The following is a 27,704-nucleotide window of genomic DNA, read 5'->3' as shown; positions in this document are numbered from 1 at the left end:
GGTCCGGGAAGATCCCACATGCCGCGGAGCGGCTGGGCCCGTGAGCCATGGCCGCTGAGCCTGCGCGTCCGGAGCCTGTGCTCCGCAACGGGAGAGGCCACAACAGTGAGAGGCCCGCGTACCGGAAAAAAATAAAAATAAAATAAAATAAAATAAAGTGGAGGTGATAATCCCTGTTCAACTCACCTCTCGGGGGTTGCCATGATGATCGGACGAGGCGTACCCATGAAAACCCTCAGTGCACTTTACAGTCTACTACAGAATGAAAGGGTTCTCATGGACATTCTTACTGTTTTTATCATCATCTAGGGAAACTAACCCTACCGTCTTGTTTAAGTACAACAAACAGCTTTATCTCCCTGCAGGATGCCCTCGTTCAACAACCATCCGTGGCCCCCCATTGCCTAGAGGAGGAAAGCCACATTCTATGGTCTGGGAGTTCATCTGGGTTAAGCTCACTTTCCAATTTTAACTCCAGTATATACGTGAGTCCCTCTGGTCCTTTCAGAGTTCCCTCAACACACTTTTTGCTCTCCTGCCTCCGTGCCTTTGCTCACGCTGTTACCCCCCTTCCAGAATGCCCTTCCCTGTTGCTCCCTGTCATATTTAGCTCCATCCTTCTAGACCAAACTGTGATACCAACTCTCCCATGAAGCCTCTTTCCTCAGCCAAGCCGGAAGTGATCTCTCTCCCTCCCTGGAAGGGCTCTGGTTTACACCAAAGGCCACAACAGTTCCTGGCACAGAGCTGGTGCTCATGAAATGAAAGTTGTAATGACTACACCCTGGGCGCTACACACTTTACCTTCACTGGGTCATTTACTCCTCACCACAGCCCATGGTTGTGGTACTATTAGTACCCCCATCTTACAGAGGGAGAAACCAAGGCATAAGATGCTAAGTGCCTTGCCGAAGTGAGTGTCAGACCAGGGTTTGAACCCGGCGGACCGAAGTCAGAGCCCATGCACGTGCATCTAAGCACCACGAGGGATGGAGCCACATCTGCCCATTCATCTTTGTCACCACCCTGCCCAGCCCAGGACCTGGCTCAGAGCAGGTGCTCGGTAAACGTGTGACGGTTGCCTCGGTCAAGCCTCTTAGATGCGCTCAGCTCCCTGTGCTGGGGGCCCCTCTAGAGCGAGGCCCAGAGACCAGCTCAGAGGGGTCCCAGGGAAGGTGGCCAACAGCCCCATTGGCCTGTAGATCCACACTATCCTCAGGCGTCCCAGTGCCTGACCAGGGCTGGAAGAGGTGGGCCCCAGCCCTTTGGCCGGCATCGCGAGGCTACCCAGTGGCATGTTTGCTGACCACTCTGGCTGCTGGCCGAGATCGTGCTGAACCCCCCACCGTGCTCCCGACAAGGTGTGCGGAGGGCCCAGATCGGGGTGGGGAGGCCAGCAGGCAGGAGCAGCAAAGTCCAAGCACAAGGAACCCTAGGGACCCCCTAACCTCACTGTTCACTCACATTTAACAGATGAGGACATTGACGCCTGGTGCCAGGAGCCGGAATGAGGCCTGAAACTGAGGAGCGCGGCAAAGGCTCACCAAGGCGTCGGCCTTTCTGGGCCTTTCCTCCTCAGCTGCGTGCGGCCTGGCTCCCCTCCCACCGAAGAGATTGATGATTAGCCCTGTGCGGTCCGGTCACCAAGAGGCCTGACCTCTCCGGTGATCCCAGCAGGGGCAGGGGTGCCCGCAGTCCGCTTCGCCAGTCCCTGTGCCCAGCCAGCGGCCGCCCCGACAAGAACCCTGGGAGAGTCACTGGGAGAAGGCCAGCCGCTAATTGTGGAAAATAAATCAGGGAAATCTAAACCCCACAGCTGAAGAGGGGCCAGCTGCACGTAGCCTTGCTTCCTTCTGTGCTCTTGTTCACCAGCTCTAATTGTTAATTGAAAGCTGTGAGTTATATAAGTTCCGCGGATACCAAAGAAGGAGCTGAACAAGCTCTTGAAAAGAACCCATGTGCTGAGTGATTTTCAGGATGGGGGGGGGGTCTCAGAAAAGCGGGCGGCCGATGTGGGCAGCTGACCCCAAGAGGGTGACCAGAACAAAACTGTTCCCTGGTGACAGTCCTCTGGATCTGCAGACACATCATTCCTGGGTTTTTATAGCACAGGGATGTGTGTTCGAGTTGCTAATTCTTCACAAAATCACACAGAAAATCAAAAGTGGTGCCATTCCATTAATCTCTGTTTAATAACAAGACAAAATTTCCCTCTCTCATCTCTGACCCTGAGATAATTGAGGGCAGGGCTGTGTCTCCCCCCCTCAAACTGGGGCTCCCTGAGTCAGGGCTGTGTCTCCCTCTCAGACGAGGTCTGAGCTGCATCTTCCCCATTAACTAAGATCGCCTTGAAAACAGGGACTATGTTGTTTCTTTCCCTTCAGACTAGGGGCTCCTGAGGCAGGGACAGGATCTCTCCCCTGCTCCCACCAACCTGGGTCGAAGAACCAGGGACCTGGAGCCACCTGTTAGGGTGGAAAAATCTCAGGACACACCCTGGTGACGGGATTGGGAAGGGTTAAGCAAAGTTCGCAGGGACACCTTTCCCATGAGCCGCCCTCTCCCTCCTGCCTGCTGCCAGGGCTTGGTTTGGCCTCTGATGGGTTCCAGCTGACAGCTGGGCCTCCTCCATTCTGACCCTCGGGCTGCTGTGTCCTGTAATGACCCCACCACGGGTATCCTTGGCCACCCAAGCCGGAAGGGCTGGCATCAGGATGGAGTGGGATGCAGGGAAGGAGGGGCAGCCTTGCCTCAGGGAGAAAGCAGAGCATAGGGGGGCTGGAGAAGGGGGCAGGGGACCTGGGGGTTCCATGACTCCCTCTGTTGCCTGGAGGCCCAGAGTGGGGTGATAGGGACCGCCTTGCCCACAGGGGCTAGGTCTCCTGCTGCCACCACCCCAGGGGAGAGGCCTCCACAGAGCCTGCATCCTGGGCAGCGGCCCCTGGCTCCCCCAGCTCCTCCTTGTCTGTGAGTCATTCCTGGCAGCCTGTGTGAGCAGAGGTAGTAAACCCTGTGCCGCAGCCTGAGGAGAACAGGGGACAAACTACAGGACTGGCCAGATGCAGGTGCCCAGCGCAGGAACAGCAGCCTGGTCTGGATGAGGAGGCTGAGTCTTGGATCTTGAGGAATCCCCAGTCCCGTCCCCTGCTCCACCCACATCGCTTGCTGCGTTTCTCATTTGTACCCTTGTCTCTCACCCAGGCCTCCTCTCAGCATCTTCGAGCCTTTCTGGGCTCATCTCAAATGTCATTTCTCCTGGGAAGACCCCCTGCACTCCTGGGCTTGTTCTTCTTTTTTTTTTTTTTTTTTTTTTTGATATCTTTATTGGAGTCCTGGGAAGACCCCCTGCACTCCTGGGCTTGTTCTTCTTTTTTTTTTTTTTTTTTTTTTTTGATATCTTTATTGGAGTATAATTGCTTTACAGTGGTGTTAGTTTCTGCTGTATAACAAAGTGAATCAGCTACACATATACATATGTCCCCATATCTCTTCCCTCTTGCGTCTCTTTTCTCCCACCCTCCCTATCCCACCCCTCTAGGTGGTCACAAAGCACTGAGCTGATCTTGCTGTGCTATGCAGCTGCTTCCCACCAGCTATCTATTTTACGTTTGGTAATGTATATATGTCCATGCCACTCTCTCACTTTGTCCCAGTTTACCCTTCCCACTCCCCGTTTCCTCAGGTCCATTCTATAGTAAGTCTGAGTCTTTATTCCCGTCTTGCCCCTAGGTTCTTCACGACATTTTTTTCTTTTTTTTTTTTTAAGATTCCATATATATGTGTTAGCTTACGGTATTTGTTTTTCTCTTTCTGACTTACTTCACTCTGTATGACAGACTCTAGGTCCATCCACATCTCTACAGATAACTCAATTTCAGTTCTTTTTATGGCTGAGTAATATTCCATTGTATATATGTGCCACATCTTCTTTATTCCTTCATCTGTCGATGGACACTTAGGTTGCTTCCATGTCCTGGCTATTGTAAATAGAGCTGCATTGAACACTGTGGTACCTGACTCTTTTTGAATTATGGTTTTCTCAGGGTATATGCCCAGTAGTGGGATTGCTGGGTCATATGGTAGTTCTAGTTTTAGTTTTTTAAGGAACCTCCATACTGTTCTCCATAGTGGCTGTATCAATTTACATTCCCACCAACAGTGAAAGAGGGTTCTGGATCTGTTCTTTATGCATCCTCGGGGTACCATGTGCATCCTTTTATCTGCTGTCCCCATCTCTTCTTTGGCTAGACAAGGTACCACAAAGGCAGCTGGGACTGGATTCCATTCCTGTCTGTATTCCCAGCACCCAGCACGGTGCCTGACACATAGTAGGTGCTCACGGAAGTATTTCCAAAGATGGATCCAGCCGGCAGTTAAATAAAATCACTCAGACCCTAGTAATGAACATCCGCTGGTCCCAGCTGCTTCCAAAGTCCCATCAACTATCCCTGGACAGGCCTAGGGGGGTTCTCACCTGGTGCAATGACCTGACGCCAGAACTGCCCCCACCCCGGACCACCCGCAAATGGCAGGTTGACGTGTCTAAGCCCTTGAGGTGCCAAAGCTAAACAGTGGTCTGTGGTAAAGAGAGGAGAATGTACGTCCCCCTCCCATTCCCCTACAAGAGACTCCCAAAACAGTGCTGCTGTACGTGGCATCTTATAGAAGTTTACGAGACAGTGTGCAGTGGATATGGTGGACTGGCTCTCAATGCCCACTCCACCCTCTGCTAGGTGCCTTCCTAGACTGCAGAGACAGGAAGAGTAAAACAAACAAACAACAAACCCTACATTTCTCAGTGTCCCCTGCTGTTAGGATTCAGGAATCCAAGATTCAGCCAATCAGATGCACTTGCATGAGATTTGGAAGGCTGTGCTTCTGCAGTTCCTGATGCTTTCTGGGATTGGGGGGGTGCAATTTGTGTTGTTGTTGTTTTGTTGCCGAGCTCACAGAGGGCATCAAGTACATTAGGTCTAGTGCATCCATCTCCTCGTGTGGATCACAACAGGTGCAGTGTGGAGCTGGCAGCAGTAGCAGCTTCCTAATCATGGTACTGTGTGTGGTTCTGGAGTTGGTGACCTCATGATTACCAAAGAGGCAGCAGCTTCCTTGGTGGCCCAGTTCTGCTGTGTGGCTTTGAGAATTGCTCCTGAAAACTCAACCTTGAGTCTCTGTCTTTGACCTCTCAATAGTTCTGTAGCCGTTTCATAAATCCCTTCCATTTTAAGCTCACCAGAGTGGATTCTGTTGTCTGCAACAGAATCCTGATGGACAGCACTTTGTATTCTGCTGCCAGCTCTCTCTCCCGCTCTGTCTCTCAGACCCAGGTATAAGTCTACCAGAGAGCTGGATCAGAGCATATCCAATGACAATCATCCACTCAGCTTAGAACTGCCCTTTTTTGCCCTTTGACAGTGAAGCATTGTCACTTGGCCAAGATTGTCTCCCGACTCTCTCTTCCCTTCGATGAGTTTTCTTCTGAGAGTTTCCTTAGACCCTTGTGCATGTCTGAATCTCAGTCCAGGATGGTAAATAGATTTTCATTTCATCTGTCAACTCTGCTCATTTAGTAGTGATGATCTGGACCAGTGTGTAAGAAAAAGGGTGAAGCTGCTTCTGGACTCAGAAGGAAAGAGCACTGTGATCGGCTAATGATGCCTGCCATGGTGCAGAAATGGACATTGACAATGTTCATGCTGTGTAACTGTCCACATATTTAGGGGAGAAGTGAATGAAGGTGCCTTCCACTTAAGCCAGAGTGGCGTCCATTCAGCCATATACTCCCCAGGCAGCCCTAATGCCACCCCACAGGTTCCTGACACTACCCGCTGATGACCCCAACTCAGCTTTTGTTCACTGACCAATTTTACCAATTATCTCTAATGCTTCTGATTCCTATCCCCAACTTAATCCCTCTCCAACTTACATCCCCAACCCTGCCCTCCAACATTCACATGAGCTCTCATGCTTACCAGGGTTCTGACCTCAGGAAAGAGCTGGAGCTGAAATGGGCTAATTCCTGGAACTTTAAGTCCACACCCCTCCAGGAAGATCCTTGACTTTAGGCTCCCCAAAGGCCCTCCCTCACTCGTCTGTGTGCCCAATCAGCACTGGGCCCTCAGGAAATGTTCCACAAACCCATGGAGCGATGAAAGAATGTGAGGATTGCCAGGAATGACCTCACCAACCACGGGCTTCCCTCTTCCCGTCCTGCCTCCTGCCCATCCCCGTACTCAGATACTTTTGTTGACATTGACATAGGCAGCCCAAATCTCCAGGAAGTCCATACACAATGGGGTGCCTGCATCCCATCTGAGTCATCGTTGAACCCACATTCAGCCTGCTGCAGAAGCTAGCTGCTGTGGGACAGAAAATTTTGTCCTTCGGGGGGCTCCCAGGCTCCCCTGTGAGGAATGGGAGCCACCTTCTAGGCACGGCAGAGGTCAGGGTGGGTGTTAAGTCATTTTCCAGGGAAGAAAAGCAGCCCAGAACCCAACCCACACCATCCCCACTCTGGGCTCTTGCTCACCCCTAAAGGGAGACAGATAGTGTGGTTAATTGGGTTGTCATAGTGGGCTCTGGCCCTCATTAAGGGCAGGGTAGGGGGCAATGAGTGATTTACCAGGTCATAAACAGCAGCTCAAGGGGGCCAGTGACGTCATACACACAGCCCCTGGGGACTGAGGGAGCCGTGGACAGAGGTCACAGGTCTTGGGCCAAGAGGTCAGGCTGGAGCCTGACAAGAGACTCCTCGCCTCTCCCTGATCACTAGGCTCTGAGCCGAGGCAGCCTGGGGTAGGCAGAGCCCGGTGACAGCTCCTGTGGGGTCCAGATGCTCACAGCTAGAGAAAGTGAACACCGACCTGGGAGCAGGGGAAGGAGAAGTGGGGTGCAGGCAGCAACCACAGAGGAGCAGACAGCCAGGGGAGGATGGGCAGGGGCTGCTGGAGTCTGAGAGACCCCCAGAGGTGCAACTGAGGCCTGCCTCTCCCGAGCAGAGTACCAGAACCCCATGCAGACAGCCCAGCTCCAGAATCCCCGCAAGAGGGACATGACGAAAAAGCAAGTCCATCCCTCTCCCTAGGAAGCCCTGTGCCAGAGAGGCAGTGGTTAAGAGCCAGGCTGTCTGGGTTCAATCCCCAGCCCTGCCAGTCACTAGCCTGGGTGACAGTGGGCAGCTTCTTTAATCCCTCTGTGCCTCAGCTTCCCCATCTGTAAAATGGGAGAATATTTTCTCAAGATTTAGTGGACTAGTTAATGGACTCAGAACAGAGCTGATACACGATGTTGTGTGTTTGATCTAGGTTATTATTTTTAAGGCAAGAGGCCCTGTGTGGGGGAGATTCTCACCCTTCCCTGTCACCAGCAGCAGCAGCCTTGGGGGAGCTTCTCTTTGCATACCCATTATTCCCAACCTCCGAATCCCCTCCCTCACCCCACCAGGATCCCCAAGTGGTGAAAGGAACAAGCGGCTCCAACCCTGCCCAGAAAGCGAATGAGCCAGCTGCATTCCAAACACAGCCTGGATACATAACAAGAATGAACACTGTTTATTGGGCACCTGCTATGTGCCAGGCCCAATGCTTGTGCTTTACCTGCACTTGCCCATTTAGTCTTTAAGCGGGATATCGCCGTCCCACTATACAGATGAGAAAGCCAAGACCTCAAGAATCAGTGTCCAAAGTCACCCAGAGAGCAAGACTTCCGACCTCTAGAATCTGAGCTCTTTCCTCAAAAGCAGAGTGTGCTTCTTGGCCATTGGTGTCACAAAGGCTGCAGGGCTTTTTGAAATGCAGAGTCCTAAATCCTTCCAGACCTAAAGAATCAGAGGCTCTGTGAGTAGGACCCAAGAGTCTATATTTAAATACAGTAGCCGCCCCTGGCTTTGGACCTCCTCCCACCCGGTGCGGCCCCCCATCTCAGACAACAGGGACCCCCGCAGAAGGAAAAAGGAGACGGAGCCCAGTCAATGTGCACTCGTTAATTCTGGAGGGATGGAAGCATCCCTGCCTCTGGGCCCCCTTTTATTCATAGGCTCCTTCACTCTCTCTCTCTCCTGGAACTGGGGCCCAAACAGGCAGAGTCAGGCAAAAGAGGGCAAAAAAAAACAAGTCTCCAATGTGTCTTACAGTGGGAGGTCCAAAGCATGGGGCAAGAGGAGCAGGGTCAAAAGGGCCACCTCCTCCATCCACTGCAATGGTGCAAATGGAATGCAGAGGGACTGACACCCTGGGCAGTGCCAGGGGGCCCTTCAGCTGAGGGTGGAGTACCAGATTCTCTTAGACCTCCTCTCTGCCTGAAGCACAAGGGGAACCCTCTCCCCACTCCGACGTCTCCCCCAGACACCTCCAGATGAGATGCGAGTGCTGCCCCAGGCTCCCTCTGCTGCGGGGGCAGCACACACTGGTCTTCAGGAAGGACTGGAGAGGGATCAGCACACATCACATCACGCTTGGCACGGTCCCCATTGGTGGGCATCATGCCACCGTGTTGGCCAGCCATCTCCCTGCAGAACCCTTTCCGGCAGGGGAGGGCTGCCAGGGGGGTCTGCGCCCACCAGGAGTGCCCCAGACCCCCCAGAAGCCCCCTAACCACCGTATCCCCTCACCCCCAGGCCCTGCCCTCCCTGGATCCAGTTTGTAATTCTTTTTTATTTGTGTGACCATTTGCTTTCAGTCTCTCTTCCAGGCTCTGAGAGAGCAGAACGGAGTCCATGGGGTTCACCAGTGTATCCTGAGCACCTGGCACATTTGTCAAAAGAACGAATGCATCAATGACTTGAATGAAATCTCCACATTCCTGTTCACACCCTTGCTCCTAGCACAGAAACTGTAGGTGCCCAGACTTGGCAGGATGGAGCCCATCTTGCCAGAGGTGGGAGGGGAGCCGGGGTTGGGGGGGGGAGGGCGGGGTTCCAGTCTCACATCTGCTCTTCCTGTTCATCACCTATTTCCGGTGGGAAGTCCCAGAGGCCAGAGGTCATGTCTGGGTCTCAGGGCTATCCCCAGCACATCCCTATGGGAGCCGCGCGTGGCCTGCCCCACAGCCACAGCTGCCAGCTGTGACTCATGGCTCATGAGCCTTTCCTCTTGGCCAGAGATTGGGGAGCAGATATTACAGTAACATTACTAACTGCATGTGGTGGCTGTGACCCTGCTTATGCTCAGAGCACCTCCCCCTACCCCGAGGGCAGAGCAGTGACCTCACCCTCAGGGGTCAGCAGCAAGCAAGGACAGTCCTTCCCAGAGGCAGTGGGATGGGCTGGATGGCCCTGGTCTGCTTGCGAAGCCCAGAGTCCGGCCCCTTCCCCTCAGAGTTGGTTGCACACCCTCCCTCTCCCCCACCAAAGCAGCCCAGTTGGGGCAGGGGCTCAGCCGAGGTGGGCAGGAGCGGGAGAGGGGAAGTAGCAGAGCCTGCCCTATCCCTGCCCTTCCTCACTGCTGGCTCCAGGACGCTCACGCCGGGGAAAGTGGCGTCTGAGGATGTGGCTGCGGTGGCCAGCTCCTGGCGCCAGCAGAAATCCCCAAACCCGTCAGTAGACCCTGTTCAGACGCGTCGGCTGACCGTGGCATTGAGTAAGTACTGAGGAGACACCTGCGGACTGATGTCACACCCCGCCTGCCCTCTCCTCCCAGACAAGCACTCCTGGAGCCCAGACCATTCCAGTTCCTCCTGTCAGACCCTAAGAGACCCAAGGGCATCCACTCCTCCAGGGAAGGCTCTGTGGGAAAGAAAGGAACGCACAGCAACTGGGCTCAAAACCCAGCTGGGTGCTCTTAGGAAAGTTACCCAACCTCTCTGGGCCTCAATTTCCCCAACTGTAAAGTGGGACTAAGATGAACTGCCTCCTGGGTGGCCATGAGAGAGAATAAGTGAGTGCCCTGGGCTGGCAAGGGATAGACAGCGGCCCACGGCAGCCAGTCTTGGTGTTGCACTGCCGCCTTTAACAGCTCCAGGCAGGAAATGCCAAGTATCAGGAAGAACTGGGGCTTCAGATAAGGGAGGGGAGCAGGGCTGTCTGAGGAAGGGAGTTGGGAAAGCCGCACCCACACTCTGCCAGTTGCAGACTAAAGGTAACAAGGGCCTGGTGGCAGACACGGTCTCCCAACCTCCATTTGTCCCTCCTTCCTCAGTTTTCAGCAAGACCCACATGGGAATGACTCTATGGTCCCCAGCTTCCCTTGGGCCAGGGGTGGCCAGTGGGATAGAAACAGTGTGTGATTTCCGGGAAGTTTCCTTAAAGGGAAGGGTCAGGCTTTCTTCCTCCTGCCCTCTGGCTGGAGCTCCAGTGGCTGAAGTGACCTTGGAAATGGAAATGACACCCAGCAGATCAATAAGCTAGAAGGGGCCTGGATCCCTGACAGCACATAGTTGTTGAACCCACCTTCAAGTACAGGAGCAAAAAATGCACGACTGGCTTCTCAAACCTAACTCTAATAGGCCCTTCCTCTGGTGGAATCACCTCAAGACTCATGTGTGCCTGGGTCAGGTGGGAAGGATGGCGTGCCTGGGAGAGAAGAGCTGCCTGGGATGTGACATCCCCTCAAGGAACACTTCCTGGGGATAGATGGGTGGGTGGATTAAAAAAAAAGGAAGGAAGGAAAGAATCAGGTAAGTGGGTGAGCTGGGGAGAGATATCCAGAAAGAGGGAAATACCCTGGGAAGATGTTTCAGGTGACAGACAGCCAGGCTTGGGATGTGGGGAGAGGAGGATGGCCAGCCTGATCCACTGTTTGTGTCGGACTCTCTGTTTTCCCATCTGTGCTTCGGGAGTGGGTCTTACCGCCTCACTACTCAAGGGCAACGAGCAGTGATTTTTTTTTTTAAGACCACAGCATCAGTGTGGCATTGCGCCAGTACAGCCCCCAGCATGGAGCCCCTCTCTGTACTGGGATTCCCGCCGCATTGGAGCCCACCTCATCCAGGTGTCACGAGGATTCAGGGAGCTGACTCTGCAGTGTGCCTCTCACAGCGCCTGGCGCGATGCAACGCACAGGAAACCCTAGGAGCTCGTTACTGCCGCTCTCGTGAAATCCTACCCTGGGGTGTGAGGAACAGAGTTGCCACTGGGTGACCTGTGGTGTGAGTCTAGGGAGAGACCTGGCTGGGCTCCTCATCCCAGAGCAACAGAGCCCCAGCCCTTGGGGACCCTAAAGATCAAGAAGCGTAAATGCCCTGGGAGAGCCACCCTCCCTCCCCATCAGGACCCCGAGGACGCAGGGTAAATGCCCTGGGAGAGCCACCCTCCCTCCCCATCAGGACCCCGAGGACGCAGGGGGGGATGGGAGTAGTGGGGAGACCTGGCAGGGTGGGGATGGCTAGGGCATAGCCTGCTGTCCCACTGCAGTGAGACCAGACCCTCGGCAGGTCCATGTTTGGTCACAGGAAGCGGGCGAGAGGCCACGCAGGGCAACAGAGGCCATGATGAGGGTGAACACTGGCCTGAGCAGGAGGGGAAAGGCATTGGCTTGTCCTGCCTGCGGAGGGGAAGGCTTGGGGTCCACCTCAATGCCAGCTTCTGCAGCTCCATGAGCTATTGCACAGGGATGCCCTTCCTAAAACTCCCCAGAAAAACCCCGGGGGTTATAATATGAGTGAGACCGCTACTCAGGGTACAAAGGGACTTTACCAGGGGAACTGAGGGCTGTCGTATCTCCTTGGAGCAGCAAACAAGAAAAAAATGATCTTACATAAAAGTCACCGTGACCCGACTCCAGGTGGCCTGAGGGAGAACTGTGACTGCCCACGAGATGAGCCCTGATGCAGAGGGAGCTATGGACAGTCAGGAATGAAAGGGTCCCGCGCCCTCAGCGGAACCTCCGCCGGCATCTGAGCCTCCCGGCCTCCGCTCCCACCTCCATAGAATCACACAAGGTAATGATTTGGGGGATCACTGGGTTTGGGAATCATACAGAGGTGAGTTTGAAGCCACCTTGGACAAAGTTGCTTAATTGCTGTGCCTTTGTTTCTCCTTCAGTTTAAAAAAAAATTTTTAATAAAAAATAAAACGACAACAACAGAGCTGGGCTCAGAGGGCCACTGGGAAGATTAATTAAGTGGGTGCCAGATGAGGGCCGGGCACCCATAAGTATACTCTAGTGGGTCGCTGCTATTTTTCTCCTGTCTGGGCAGAGATCAGGCTGAAAGTGTCCCTTGGAGTTCTTTTCAAGTCTAGAATTCCTTGATTCCACAGTCCTGTGGTTCCCGATTCTGACTCTGGGATCCGAGGATTAAGAATGACACATCTGCACAGCTCTGCCTCGTGCAGCCCCGGCCCAGAACCTGACAGGCCAGCCTGCAGCCCGCATCATTTTACTTCCACAAGTGGGCTTCACCCTGCCCATCATGTGCCCCCGGCCTCATGGCAGTCCTGTGGCAGCCCCAGGGCCCCAGGTGGCCCTGCCAGCTGTCTCTGACCCCTGCACTGTGCCCTCACCTGGAGTCGGGGCAGCACGAGCCCCTCTGGCTGACTTCCTCACACCTATGGTCCCCTGACAATGTCACATGCTGTGGAAGTTGGCAGGCCCAGAGGGGCCGCGGATGCCAACATAAACACCATTCCTATGGAAGGAGAAGAGCCTGTGGGGGTTATTTTTAACCTGTTGATCAGAGGCCACAGCTCTGGCCCTGGGAGGCCCGGGGATGCGGGCTCTCAGGGGGAAGTGCATGGCCAGGCCTCACCTCAATGACCCTCAAGGGCACTGGGCTGTGGGGACCCCAGCCTTCACCTCACTTTGATGGAGAAGGGGAGAGAGACACGTAGAACAGGACATGCCCTATCTTGCGCGCTGGTTTCACCTGGGGCTGAGCTCAGCCAGGAAGAGCAAGGGTATTGCAAATCACAGATTGGTGACCTGGAGATGGGGCCTCTCCCGTCCCTATCCTACAGGTAACTGAGGCCTGAGAGAGGAGGCCCAAGGTCACACCACTGGTTAGCACCAGCTCTCTGCCCCCTTGTGCACCTGAAATCTGACATGGACATCTCAATAACTCTCTGAGGCTGCATCCAGGGGGTCACCTTGCCCTTGCTCCCTGCCCAGTCTGTTCCACCCTGGAGGACCCAGCCCCTGACAACCCCAAAACGAAGTCCCCAGGCCCTGACTCACCCTGCAAGGACTTCCCAGGTGCCCAAACAGTGCCCCCTGGAGTCCAGCCGCAGCAGTGGCCAGAGCAGCGGGCAGTGGGCAGTGCCACGGTGGCTGGAGGCCCAGGCGAGGACGTGCGGGCCAGGGCGTGCTTGCGTGGGGGAAGCAGGACCAGAGCCTCTGCCAAGGGCCCGCTGCCGGCTGCTGGTGAGGCTGTGCTCGCCAGAGGGGGGCAGCCGGAAGACAATGGACCCCACAGCCCAGCCTCCCGGCCTTGGCCCCTTGAACTGGGCAGGCGGCTGCCGGCCAAAGCAGCCGCCTCCGCTGGCCCCTTACGCAGCCCACGTCCTGACTGCTGGGTGGTCCTTATCACCGGTACGTGCCAGGAGCCCACATGCCCACACTCTGCGGTGGGGAGAGGACTGGAAACCCGGGACGGATGGAATCAGTGGGGAGTAAGGCTTTCTGCTTCCCCCTGCCCCCCAAAACTCCCAAGGAAGGGCCTTCACAGGCCCAGAGTACCCCTTGGGGAATGTCCCACCCCCAGAGAGACTTAGCCCCAACGTGCCAAGTCCCAACTCCCAACCACTCTTCTTCTCTTGGACTGAGGGGGTTAGGGTGGGGGAGAAGGAAGAGGCCGACATCTTCATATGATTACTCTGGGTCAGCTCACAAATACCAACTATACCTCCATATAATAAGTACTATTACATTATACACATTTAATACGTAGGGAAACAGAGGCACAGAGAGGTTGAGCAACTTACCCACAGCCACACAGCTGGAAGGGACAGAGTCAGGATTCAAACCATGCAAGCTGAGTCAAGAGCCGAACCACGTCCAGCAGAATGCAGCAGGAACAGGGATGGGACTGGGCAATGCTCAGCCTCCTACCCCACGGGAATGAGGGCTTTGGGGTCTGACAGATATGAGCTCAAGGCCAGGAACTGTGTGCTCTAAGCCAAGTGAAGACCCTCTCTGGGCCGATGTTTCCCGGCCCGTAAAACGGGCACAGTGCTGCGGTGATGAAGTACGGTGGCCTCACACAGAGAAGGTACTACTGCCTTCACCTAGCAGAGCTCTGAGTGTCCTTCCATCGAGTGATTAGAATGTCCTCTAGAATGTCTGGTCAGTTGAAGTGTGCCATCCCAGCCTCCCTCGGGCCAAACCCACAGAGTGGCTCCATTCCCTGGCACTCGGGCTCTGCTGCAAGCCACAAGCATGTCTAGCCAGGCAGCTCCAATGGCATGGCCAGCTCAGCCCGAGCACTGTCACGTAACCCCACACAGCTATTGGGTTCTCCCTGTCTTCTCCCCAGGGAGACTGTGAGTGCCTGCAGGGAGGCTGAGGGCAGAGGCCATGGCCTCCCCATCTGATCAGAGGGTCTGAAGGAAGACAGGAAGGGTGCTCCCTCAGACACAGACACCCCAAGTCGGTGCTCTCTGAGAGCAGAGGCCGGGCAAGCCATGCCATCCCAGCTGCTGACCTGGGGAACATGCATAGTCAGGCCCTGCTCCGTTTCCAGCCCACCACCTGAGAGCTGTGTGACCCTGAGCAGGTCCCTCAACCTTTCCGTTTTCTCACTTGCCAAGTGGAGATCACATTTCCTGTCTCCATCCCAGGCTAGTGAAGATGAGATGAAGCCACGTGTGTGTGTGTGACACGCTCCCTCCTCATGATCTCTGCGGGTACATTAGGACTACAGTATGTGTGTGTGGGCAGGGTGGGGTCTGTCCTGACTGAGAGGACATCGGAGACAGGCATAGACGTCAGCGAAAGAGGGAAGCCGAGGGATTTCCCCACCGTGATGCTCAGGCAGAGGAAGAAAGGCTGAAGGAGCTGAGTCACCAGCGACGCAGGAGTTGCTGGGAATCTGCTGCCTTTCCAGCCACTGAGAGTGAAATGACCACAGGAGGGACCACAGGAGACACCGGGAAGCCTCAAGGAATGAGGCGGTGGCCAGAGAGGACAGGAGGGGAACTGCAGCTGACCTGAGTTGCAGGGACCCTGGAGGAAGCAGCCTGAGCTGGAGACTCAGCCCTGACCTCATAGGGACCCCAGGTTGATGGGGACACACAGGCCTGCCCTCAGGAAGCCCCAGTCTGATGGGGAGAGAGAAGAAGTCTGTCTTCAGGGAACTCCCTATCTGATGGGGAAGTTGTACTGACGTCTGCCCCCAGGAGTTACAGTGTGAAGGGGAGACTCAGCCTCTGCTCTCAGGGAGCCCCAGCTCTGGGCGTCTTTGTCTGAGGGAGCACCTTTCCTTCAGACCCTCTAATCTGATGGGGCAAATGTGGCCTCTGCCCTCGGGGCGCTCTCTGCCTTAAGCACTCAGGCTTAAGCGAAAGGTGTGCGGGCACAGGTGAATGCCCTGTGTGGAACCCCCTCCGGGACCACCCGCCTGATGGGGGGAGATAACTGCTCGCAGTAGAGAGAGAGAGAGAGTTCTCTGTCCGCCCAGGGCTGGGGCATCTTCCCCAGAGGTGCTTCTGAGAGCCCGGACCATGGAGGGTGGAGGGAAGCAGAAGTGCTGCCACATCTGGTCTTGGGGTGGCTGGGCTCGCTGCCCTGCACAGCTGGTCCACATCTGGCTTCCAGACGTCCACCTCTTGCTCGGTGATTCACTCCCACCCCACATGTCTGCAGAAATGGGAGGACGTAGGCTTAGAGCTACACAGGCTCCTCCACACACGTGTGGGGCCCCAGCGCACACAGAGGGGGCAGCGGGGTGGGGGGTGCCCCTTCTTCTCCTACCTCTGGCTCTCTTGTCCCCTCTCACACAGCCACTGCTGTTGGGGCGAGGGGGGGTCCAGTCCACCCTGGAGTCACCATGACTCACTCTCCCCACCTGGAGCCCTCACACTCAGCTTCACAGGTTTCCTGCAGGGACCATCAGCGGGCTTGGAGTCAGCAGGCAGGAGGCGCAGAGCCATCCCAGAGTTCCCGATCCCCCTCACACCCACCCACCCCCCATGCCCTGACCAATCCTGCCTAGGAACGAAAAGCTCCAGGAGAGCAGAGGATGGGGCTGGGGAGGAAAAGTAACATGCCAGGGAGGAAGTAGTGAGCATAAGGCATTTCCCCATCAAGTGGGACATTGATGGCAGGGCTGTGTCTCCCCTCAAACTGGGGCTCCCCGAGGGCAGGGCTGTGTTTCCCCTCAGAATGGGGTCCCTGAGGCAGGGCTGTGTCTTTCCCATCAAACTGGATCTCCTCTAGCTCTGTAACAGGTGACTCATGCACCACCTACATCATTGGGGTTTTCAGACTGGTTGGAGGTGGGAGGGAGCATCTTCCCAAAAGAGCCGCATCCTGAGGGAGGCCAGTTATACTCACTGGCAGGGGCTCCCTCAGAGAGCAGCCTGCTCCCAGTTCACCCACTCACCTCTCTGGGTGGTCCCTCCTACTTTCTAGCCCCAGTCTCTCATGCTAAATCACCTGCTGGGCAGGGTAGACCCACAGGACATATGCAGGATGTGGTGGGGGTCCACCTGAGAGAGCTGGCATTCTCCGGCATCACATCCAGCAGCCCTCAGCTGGAGGGGTCTGCAGGTCCAGTCCCCCCTAGATCTGCAGTTGAGCGTGGGGAGGAGCAGACAAGCCAGTGGGCATCTGGGGCCTGGGGAGGCTGGACGAGGCAGGCTTTTACCTCCATGAGTCCAAATCAGCACAGGAAATGGCTCTCAACTCCTATCAGCTCGTCCTTATCCGGCATGCTACCCCGACAGATTAGAGGAGAGGCCTCCTACCCCAATGCGTCACTGCAAGGGGGCAGCCCTACCCTGGAGTGGATACTTTTGGTAGTGAAGGAAGCAGGAAATGGGCTGGACGGGCCTGGGAATCACACCCCACACTCTTAACCGCCGTTCTATACCAGGAATAGGGCTCTCCTCAGCCTTCCACCCCCACTCCTCCCCATCACCTCTTTACCTCCTACCCCTCTTTCAGGGAAATGAACCACAAAGCCATGTAGCGCTAGGGCTGGTGAGGCCACACCAGAGGCAAAGACTTCTGGGTAGTGTTGGAGTCTGTACTCCTCACCGAGCACTGAGAATTGAGCATCACCATGGCTGGAAGCACCCTGAGCTAGCAACCCACTGTACAGAAGGGGAGACTGAGGCCTGTGACTTTGCAGAGACAGAGTAGATCCAGCCCTGAAGCGAGCTGGCCAAGCCTACGTCTGCCTGTGTCAGGGCGGCCCCTTCCCCAGTGGGACTGTGAGCTCCCTGAGATCAGGGACTGTCTCCAGCTTCCTGAAAAGGGTTTGCTAAATGAGGGCAGACTGAGTGCAGAGCTGGGTTGGCCCTGGGGCGGAGGGGGCGGGGGTTATTCATGCAGGGAGCCTCAAATCAGCCTCCTCTCATCCATGTCTCCTGTCCTAGAGAACACACAGGAAGCTCAGAAGATTCTCCAGACCCTCTCCCCTTCCCCTTTGCTTTGCACTGCCCCCTCAGCCTGACCAGGTTGGCTGCAGGGTCTCCCCATCTCTGGTCCCCTCCTGGGCCACAAGTCCCCCTGCTTGGTTCCTGGCAGAGGGGGGTCTAGGGTGAACAGGCAGGCCTGCATCCAGACCAGATTGGGCTACCTGCAGAAGTCCCCAGAGCCTCGTGCAGGAGCCCTCTTCCGCAAGCTGAGAGAAGGGCAGGCAGTAGCCCACGTGCTCCAGCCAGTTGGCCGTGCCTTGTCCAGCTTGGCCAGTGCCCCCACCCCACCCCACCCCCACCATCCCTCTTTCAAGTACAGTCCTTGCTCCAGCCAGATGCCTGAGCACAGACTTGTCCCGGAGAAATCCATGCCCTACCCTACCAGTTTCTGCTCATCCTGCCCTCTCCCCCTCCTCTCCCCAAACAGGCCATCTTCCTGGGGCCACCGGGCTCACCACACTCTCTGCAGAGCTCTTACCCACGTAGAGAGCCAGCCATTCCCCAGCCCAGGGAAGGGTCTCAGCAGAGGCACCCGGGAAGGGGGCCACGACTCAGCTTCCCCATAACCTCGTATGTCTCTGTATTCTACCCAAACCACTCTCCTCTCTGTCCCTATTACCAGCCTATGCCATCTTTCAAGGGAGCAAGTTCGTTAGGTCTGTTTCCCATTGTGTGGGCGAGGATGTGGTCTCTCTCTTATCGGATGCCAAGACTTGCTGCAACCCAACCCTGCAGCAGAAAGAGTTGTCATCAAGCCCAAGCCTCAAGTTCATACTCTGTAATCTAGAGAGAGGCTCTCCCAGAACCTGCCGGTTTCCATCCCTAGCCCTACTTTACACAACTTTTTGGTCAGGTAGCTCTTTTCTTAAAAAAAAAACCATTTTTTAAATTGTGACAAAATAAATAGAACATTAAGTTCACTATCTTAATCATTTTTTAAGTGCACAGTTCAGCGCCATGAAGTAATTCACATTGTTGTGCAACCACCTCCATCCGTCTCCAGAAGTCTTTTCATCTTCCCCCAACCTCTGTACCCAACAAACAGTAACTCCTCATTCTTCCCTCCCCCCAGCCCCTGGCAATCACCATTCCACTTTCTGTTTCTATGAATGTGGTACCTCATTAAAGTGGAGTCATACAGCATTATCCTTTTGTGACAGGCTGATTTCACTTAACATAATGTCCTCAAGGTTTGTCTGCATTGTAGTGTGTGTCAGAATTTCCTTCCTTTTTAAGACTGAATAATATTCCATGGTATGTATATATCGCATTTTGTTTCTCCATTTGGGTAGCTTGTTGATTTCTTTTAGAAAATCAAAGTAATATATTCTCAGGGTAAACAAATCTGAGGCTTTCACAAGCAGATAAAGTGCAAAGTGAAAGTTCACCTCAGCCCCACCTTGTCCTGCTCAGATAGAATCCCTGAAATTTCCGGAGCAGAGGGCAGACAGACTTATATCCATTTTTTACACAAATAGTGACATACTCCTCACCAGTATTTCTCAAACATGAAGTCAGAATCCTCTAGAGAGCATTCAGACTCTTCAAACAGACTGCTCGGCCCCAGCCCCAAGTTCCTGACCCACTTGTTCTGAGCTCCATTCCACCCTCCCCATCCCACCACCCCTGAGGTTCTGGGTCTCTAACAGGCTTCTCAAGATTCAGTGCTGCCCGAAGGTATACCCTTTGTGGACTAGTACCATCAGAGCAGTCCTGCCACTTGCTTTCCCACTTAGTGAATATCAACCTATAAAGCCGGACCTCGTTCTTTTTAATCACTGCATGCAACTCTGGTGTTTGGATGCTCCAGAACACAGCTAATCAGTGCCTTTACTGATGGACTTGACGTCGCTTCCAGTTTTTTAGATTAGGAAATAAAACTGCGATGAACGCAGTTGTACATAGACTTTAGACACTTGCGACATTTGGGACAGCGTACCTGATAAATTCCTAGATATGGAGCCCCTGAGCAAACAGTTTGAGAATTAATTCTTTCCGGGTAATTGCCAACCCCCTTCCTGGGTGCAGTTGCCTTCCCACCAATTCCGAGGATGCCTGTGTCCACAAAGCGAGGGGTCCCCGTTTCAGGTGTTGTCCATCATAAGGGGGAAAAAGAATCTTATCATTTCTTACTTTTGATTTCTTGTATTTTGACTGAGGATAGGAATTTTCACCTATTTATTAGCCATTAGTAGTCCCTTCCTTGTTCATGTGTTTTGCCCATTTTTCTATTTGCTTCTTTTTCTTTATTGTATAAACTCACCTGTCATATATAGTGAAAATATTTTTTTCTGGTTTGTTATTTGCCTTTAGACTTTAAGCTATTACATGTTTATGTAGCCAATTTTTAAAAATCTTTCCCTTTGCGACTCCTATATTTTGTGTCCTACTTTCCCAATTCAAGAATACACATTTTAAAATTTTTGTTAATGATTTCTTCCAGTAATTTTATGGTTTTCTTTTTACATTTAAATATTTGATCCATCTGGGACTTACTTCAGAATAAGGAGTGAAGTGGAGAAGTGGCTTTATTTTTTTTTTCTTGAACAGCTAGCCAGTTGTCCAATTTGATTGCATCTTTTCTCCTCTGATCTAAAATGTCACTTTACCATATATTCAATTTCCATTTGTTCATGGGTGTCTGTCTGGGCTCTGTTCTGTTCCTTTGATCTGACAGTCTGTGTGCCAGTACCCAGCTGATTTATTACTGAAGATTTATACAACATTTTAGTAGCTCTAGTTGCCCCTTATAATGCCTCTTCTCCAGAATTTTCCAAACTCTTTGTGCATGTTTATTTTTCCAGATGAATTTTAATATAATTTGTCAAGTTCAGAAGATTTATTGTTTTTCACATCTTCTAACAGATGTGATTTTCTGGTTTCTCAGCCCACAGCAGAATAGAGACAAGTTGAGCAGAGGTGGGGTGGTGGTCTGCCTGAGGCAGTGATGGTGCTAAGTGACAGCTAATAGAGAGTTGCTGAAGTGATAAAGAACTATGAAAAGTAGTCACAAGAACTATGAAAAAATAGACATCAGGGAATGGGCCATTAGTGTGCGGTCAAAAAAGACCTTGGATTTTCACTGTATTACAACCAGGATCGTGAGGGACACTTGCAACCACAACTCTGAGTCATAAGGACTCACATGTTCTATAACGTCTGAATAAGAAGGCAGGAAAGTGTGTAATACCCACTAGTGACTTCCATCCCAAATATCTCTTTTTAAGGTCTCAGATATTAATGTCTGGAAAACTAACGTGAAATGGTTCATTCTTGGATGATGACAGAAGTATGACATGTTACTGGTTTCTCTATAGTTTTCACAAAACCCACCTCCAAATTCCAAGGAGTTCTGGGATTTGAATTCACTCTATCCGTGGAAATTCATCTGAGGGAAATGTTCCCAGCCTTTCAGCCAGTCCACACACAATTAAAAAAAAAAAACGATTTAGCTCTTACTGAGCATCTGCCTCCAATACGTGAAGCATGTTATATGCAGACTACATTTCAACCCTCAACAGCCCCACTAGGTGAAGGCTGTGCTCCCATTAGACAGGAAATTGAGACTTGGAGAGGTCAAGTCTGGGCACATGCAACAAAGAACCCTCAGCCACCTTCACCCCACATGCCACTAACCAGTCCCCTTCAGCTCACTCCCCCCCACCCCAACCAACAGGAGGTCCAACAGGCGACCAATCCAATTCAAACACCCCTTTGCAAGGCCCTGCACCTGCCTTGCCCAAGGCTCACACAGATGGGAGAGCCTCATCCCATGCCTGAGTGGTAAGGAGGGTGGAGTGAGGTGCCAACCTGGGCCATCTAGGGAAGGAAGGAGCAGCCTCCAGGCCACCCATTTACCAGCCCCCAGGATCAGGGGCTCAGAAAGTGGGGAGGGTGCCCTGGGGACTCAGAAGACACCTCCAAGATGAGTACTGTCTACCCCAGGCTGGCATGGCCTCTCCTGTCCCAAGAGACAGACTCTGTGTTCACCATACCACACCTTCGCCACTGGGGTGGGCAGAGGCCAGTCCTGTCCTGGATGTCCCAGGGAGTGGGAGTTGTGCAGGTGACATACAGAGGGAGGAGGTGACAGGAAAAGGCACTCCCTTGGGAGCTCCCCAACCCAGCAGAGATAAAGGTCAAAGAACTCATTTGTTTTTCCTTGACAGCCACTTGTCTAGGGCTTCTAGGGGCCTACCCTGGATCCAGGTACAGAGAGGTCTCAGGGTGAGGGCCTCCAGGCTGAGAGCTCCTGAGGCAAAGGTGGGACTATAGGGTTGTGAATCTAAGTCCCCAAAGGACCAGAGTCTTCAGCCCTCTCTGACCCCCAGCCCAGGACCCAGCCGACTGTAGAGCAGTGACCCAGAGGATGAGGAGGGCGAGCGAATCAATTCATTTCAGCACCCTGTCACCATGAAGCGCCTACTGCGGGTGAAGGACCGCGCTCTTCGGGTGGATGATGAAAAGGGGCCTGGGTAGAGGTGGGGTTCGCTGGAAGGTGGACAGAGTGCATGGGAGGCCCCAGAGCAGCGGGGACCCCACCGCCGAGCATCCCCAACCTCAGCGCGCAGAACAGCCGCGCGCTCCGGGGCTCTGCGCGCGCGCTCGGGGCCGGCGCCGCACGCGCACGCGCAGCCGCAGCCGCTCCCCCGCCCGCGCGGCTCTGGCTCCCGCGCGCGCGCACTTGAGGCTTCCCTTGTGCGTCTCCTCCATTCGCTACGTGCAGAATGGTCCGTCGGCAGCAGCTGCAGCGCCGGGTGGGAGGGGGAGGAGGAGGGGAGGGGGAGGCGGTGCCCAGGTCTGGAGGAGGGGCCGCGGCGGGCCGGGCGGGGGAAAGCTGGGGGAGAGGGGCTTCAGGGGAGCCTGGGTGGGCGCAAAGCTCCCTCCCTTCCCCCTCCCCCCTCGCCGTCGCTTCCTACTTCAAGGCCAATCCGGCCAGCCCCCTGTTTCCTGCCCGGACGTTCTGGAACCTAGCCGACCAAGAGGGCTTTTCTCCGTGTTGTCCCCTCCCCAAAACCCAGAACCCAAACCCAAGAAAGAACCACTCCTGCTGTCCCCTCTCCCCTCTTCCCGTCCCAATCACATTCCCAGGCTTTTGTGTGAGATAACCCAACAGCAAGCCCTTTCCCACTCCGCCTTTCATGGATGGGGTCCCTAAGAAGTACTGTAGCCTCGCTCTTCTCTCTCTTACCACCCACCTGGAGGAAGGGGAATGGACAGGATGGACACTAGAGCCTAGTTCCCAGAACTTCCACAAGGGGAAGCCCAGCACCTCACACGCGAACTCGGAAAGGATGGCGGAAAGGGCTGGTGGCCCAGAAGAGCAGGCTGCTGCTCAGGACCCTAAGTCCATGTCCAAAGGAACGAGTGTCAGGAGGGTACCCCGCTAGATTGGCATGAATTCACCACAATACGGGGCTGTGTCCTATACACCTGTGTGTAAAGAGCTCCCCAGGAATGTAATGGTGAGAAGCCAACAAGGGGTGGACGGTATATCCCTTGAGGATCCCAAGCAGACCAGCTCCCCTTGCTGCCAGGAATCCAGATGTGGCCCAGATGTCCACAGCAGTCCCTCCCACAGGGTGGGACACCAGCTATTCTATGCAGCCCCTCCCAACTCTTCTCTCAGGGTCAGGGGAGGAAAGCTGACGACCTCCAGTGCCCCTTCCCCATTCGGGCTACTGGGAGGAGGCAGCTCCCTCATCCTCTCCATCCTGCGTGGGCCACCTGGGTTCACCTCGAAGGCAGCCGCCTGGGTTTAAGCTGTGGTCTAACCTCTAGCCCTCTGCTGACAGGTTAAGTCTAGATCGCCAGGAAGGAAGGCGTCCTGGGTCAGTTTCAATTCACACAAACGAACCCATGAGCCTGGGCTTTGCACAGTGCCTGGATCCAGGGAAGCGGATTCGCTTCCTCCCTGATACCTCCGTCTTTTTGGAGGCGCCCTCTGCTGGCCACTGGGAAATGGAGGAAAAGAACAGTCTTGCAGATGCACTCATGGAGGGTCTGGAGAAGGGAACAGAAGTCAAAGAAGCAAATGAAAACCAGGAGCCCCCGAACAGTGGTGCTGGGATGGCCACAAATAAGGGAGGTATGCTGAAGCCTTCCTGAAGGTGGGGAATTTTGAGCCAGCTTTCCCTGGGCAGAGAAGGGCAACCATGCTGGCAGATGCGGGCTCAGGACACCCCAGGGGCAGCCCTGCCTGTGTGCAGAGTCCTGCCCCTGCCCTGGATGGCTCACACCCCCGCTGACTCTGATGACTGCTGTGCCCTGCCAGGGGGCCCTCCCTCACTGTCAGCCTCTACTGGGGTGGTGGGCTGGGAGAAACAGCCAGGGCTGGAAGCCCCAAACCTTCTAGTCATGGCCTGGCTCCTCGGGGCTGGGAGAGAAGGTGACCCCAGAGAGAAGTCTACAATTAACAAATCCACCCCAATACACAGGTCCTTGGCATGGCGGGGCTCAAGGTAGGGTACGGGCCTGAGTCACAGCCTGGTGTGGTACTGCCCAGTCTCAGGAAAGGCCAGCTTGCCAAGAGGTGAGACCCGGCTCAACAGCCCATCACCCTGCCTCTGGCCACTGGGCATCCTCCCCATCACGTCTCACACGTGGGGCCAGGGTGGTGCCAGGGAGGTGTCAGGGTGGTGCAGGCCCTGCTAGCCCTGGGGCCTGTGCCTCAGGGCCATGGAGGGCAGGAGGAAAAGAAAGAAGGGGTTCTCACTGCAGCGGGAGGAGCTGGGTTAGAGAGACAAGGGACTGGATGGACCCCCAGGAGTCCAGAGCCTCACCTGGCGTGTTGGGTGAGGGAGCAGCAGGTGCCACCAAGGACTGGCAGCTTCAAGAACCTGCCCCACAAAGTCCTCTGAGGAGGGTCGCCCTCAGGGCCTGAGCTTCTACACAGGGCTTCACGCACGCAGGTCTTACCTCCAAAGGCATCCCAGGCTCCCAGGCTTCCGAGGCCCCACAGGGGGCCCAATCCCCAGACCCCAAGGAAGGTAGGGGCCCTGGCTGCCCAGACCACTCCCCAGAAGTAACCGGCACTGTGGGCTTCCCCTCCCCCACCCCGCCCAGCTCTACTCACTGATTCATTGATTCCACCTTATTGGCCAGGCTCCCTTCCAGACCAGCCAGGGTGAAGGGGACTCCCAGGGTGGGGATTGAGGCCCAGGAGGGAACAGAAAGCATGGCGATTTAATTAGAGGTAATTGGTTAATTTACTCTGAAAGCAAAGGGGGAGGGGGAGGGGAGGAGATAGAGTCTGTGGCCTAATAGGGCTCAGACTCTCAAACTGGTCTCTTTCCGGACCAGAGCTGACCTAAGCAAACTCACCCGCCCAGGACACCCACTCTTTGCCCAGGTCAGAGCAAGGCCCAGAGCAGACTGCGGTGGTCCTGCAGAAAAAAAAACAGGTGCCCTGGGGTGGTGGGAACAGGCCTGTTGGGGTTAGGGAGGTGGGAACTGCATGAGGAGGACTGGGGAGGTGCAGGGAGTTCTGGGATGGGAACTGGTCCCTCTCCCCTCCTCTCACTATACATTATACATCCAGCCTTCCCAAGGTCATTGCCCCAACCCCACCACCACTCCCGCCAAGCTGGGGGCCCACCCCCTCCTGTGGTCAGTGATCTCCCAGGGCTGCCCATCCTAAGGGAACAGGGCCTGAAAGCTATCTTCACTCCCTCCTGCTTCAGGAAACCATGCCAATAACCAAGGAGAGCGGAGAGACCCCTGCCGGGCCCCAGGAGGCGTGTCTCGGCCCGCCGCGTCGCCGCCGGCGGCGCGGTGGGGACTCTGGCCGGCAGCCTCCCGCGCCCGGTCCGAAGCAGCTGACCCGCTGGCGGCGGGCCAGGTCGCGGCGGGGCCGGGAGGCAGCAACGTGCGGCGCGGCATGTCGCGGGCGCAGCGGCAGGGAAACGTGGGGGCGGGGCGGCGCGCCGCCCCCGCCCCCGCCCCACGCTGGCCCATTCATAAAACCCGCAGGCGCTGCCCGGGCCTGGCAGCCTCTGTTCCTAATTGCAAATTCATTAAGGAGTTTGCATCTTATTTGCATGGAAATCATTTCCTGGCCCTAAACAGAGAACGCCCCCCTTCCTTTGGCCCCCCTCTGCCCTGCTCTACCCATCCGCAGTCTGGGAGAGGAGAGGGGGCTTAGCTCTGCCCCGAGCCCCCTCCCTTGCCGCATCCCCCATCCCCCTGGTGAGGAGTGGGGGAGGGCGGTTAGCAGAGCACCAGGCTAGCTGGGAGCCGTGCCTGTGCCGCAGGTGAGCCGGCCCTGCCCCAGTGGGTCCAAGTGAGGGGAGGTGCCCGACAAGTCATTTGCCCCCCGGCCTGGCCAGGCCCAGGGAAGGGAGGAGGCGGGTGGCGGGCAGCCGCAGCAGCTGGTTGTACCTGGCAGGAGTAGGGCTGGTAGGTGAGGCTGTTCGTGCCCAGCCTCACGTACTTGCCCAGCCACAGGCCGTGCCCCCACTCCCACCCCCACACCCCTCACCCCATAGAACAAGCACCCAGTGACTGCGGAAACAGACACCCAGTCACAGCACACAAAGGCACCCACACTGGGCCAGCCACCATGGCTGCCGCCCTGGCAGCCACCCTGGGGGGCAGCCAGATGTCTTCACAAGCCATTTGGTCCTTTCCAACACCCAGCCAGGGTTGGGGGAAAGGGGGCTTCTCTCAAGACTTCTCTGAGTAAGGGGGGGCTCATTTCTGTACCCCAGATGCAGCCTCTTGCCCCTCCTCTCCTGCAGCTCCTATTCATGGAGGCCCCCAAGTGCCGGTCCTGCAGGGGGACCTGCCCAGGCAAGGATGACACAGGGGCCTCCAACCCAGGAAGGGCAGTGGAGGATGAAACCCCTGAGGAAGGGGCACCTAAGTTGTCCCCCGCCGGACTGTGTCCTTCCTGTCCCAAGTGTGTGTGTTGGAAGGAGTGCTCCCAAGGGGCGGGAGTGGAGGGGGCGATGTTTTAAACTGTTGGAAACAGAACAGAACTACCTGAAGGACATAAAATCAGATAACTACCTAGGACACAATGTCCTGTTTCTATATGTCCTGGGGCAGTGTAAAAAGTAATCACAAAACTTTCAGCATCAGGGTCTAAAATAAAAACCTGCTTCTTGTCCAGGTCATCGGACTCCCTCCCTGACGTGGCCCTGCTTATGCTTCCTGTCTGCCCATGCTCCCACCAGGCTGTGCGTGAAGTTTCTCCCTTCCATTGCTAGGGCATGAAGGGGTGGGCAAGGATGTTCCAGAACACTGACCATACTTCCATCCTGAGCTGGGTTGGACTGACTCTACCCTCCCATTTCCTGGAGCAGTTGGGTCTAAAGTGCCGTTGGTGGGGGTGGAGGGGTTAACAGAGGTGCAGGAGGAAAATATTAGGACATCTATTTTTTAAAATCTCATCTTTTTTCATTCAGTGTGAGTGTGTTTTACAAGGTAAACAGTATGAAAACATGCTTATATTACAGGTGCATGCTCAGCAATTGTTTTATTGCTAGGGGGCATGATCAAAAAACTTTGGATCTAGGCATAAGGTGGGGGGTTGCAGGTGAGGGATGGCCTGTCTTGTCCGTCTTAGTACCTGACCTGAGGAGTGGTCAGCTCAGAGCCCAGCAGGGGGCAGGGACAGGGTATTGGATGAACAAAGTCTGCCTGTAGAATTGACAGGTGAGGAAACTGAAATAACACTGTGGTGGGAAGTTTGCTCCAAGGAGCACATGTGCAGGTAGTGAGAACCTCTCGTTGCTGTTGTCTCTGCAGCCTGCCCATGCCCACACCCATCATGCACCCAAACCCCACTTCCACCCACCCCAGTGAGCACAGCTACCTCCCCAGCACACTGGCAGCAGGCCTGTCTGAGCTCCTTGCTAGCTCCTGATTACCAGAGCCAGGCAGGGTTGCCACCCACCACATCTTCTCCCAGCCTGGTGGGAAGCCCATTACAGGTTTCCTGTCCTCTGAGTAACCCGGTATAGGAGAAAGAATTTAGGCTGTAGACAGGCCTCAATCTGGTCCAGCTAGGTGACCTCAGCCCAACATATAATCAGTATGAGCCTCAGTTTCCTCATCTGTAACATGGGACTAATGATCTTACTTACTATACCAGGTTGTTGTGAATACTGAGTGGCCTCCTGTGTGCACAGGGTCTGGCACAGAGTAGGTGTTCAGTAAGATTCTTACCCCCGCTTGCTTCCCCCCCCCACCC

General features: G+C 55.0%; 1 long non-coding RNA gene across 4 annotated transcripts in view; it reads left to right on the top strand.

The window, feature by feature from the left end:
- The first annotated feature begins 11,047 nt into the window (after positions 1 to 11,047).
- Positions 11,048 to 27,704, top strand: part of LOC129391834 (uncharacterized) — a 30,194-nt gene continuing 13,537 nt past the window's right edge. For 2 of the 4 annotated variants that reach the window (XR_008616579.1, XR_008616578.1), the window contains exons 1-2: positions 11,048 to 11,221; positions 11,667 to 11,874. This is a non-coding gene — a long non-coding RNA (uncharacterized lncRNA). Of the gene's footprint in view, positions 11,222 to 11,666; positions 11,875 to 26,621; positions 26,812 to 27,704 lie in introns of those variants that run through there. The other 2 variants (XR_008616580.1, XR_008616577.1) reach the window with 2 other exon arrangements.

Source organism: Physeter macrocephalus, unplaced genomic scaffold (assembly GCF_002837175.3).
Source record: "Physeter macrocephalus isolate SW-GA unplaced genomic scaffold, ASM283717v5 random_165, whole genome shotgun sequence".
NCBI classification, from domain to species: Eukaryota; Metazoa; Chordata; class Mammalia; order Artiodactyla; family Physeteridae; genus Physeter; species Physeter macrocephalus.
Note: the sequence above shows the minus strand (reverse complement) of the source record. Positions and strands in the feature narration are given on the sequence as shown.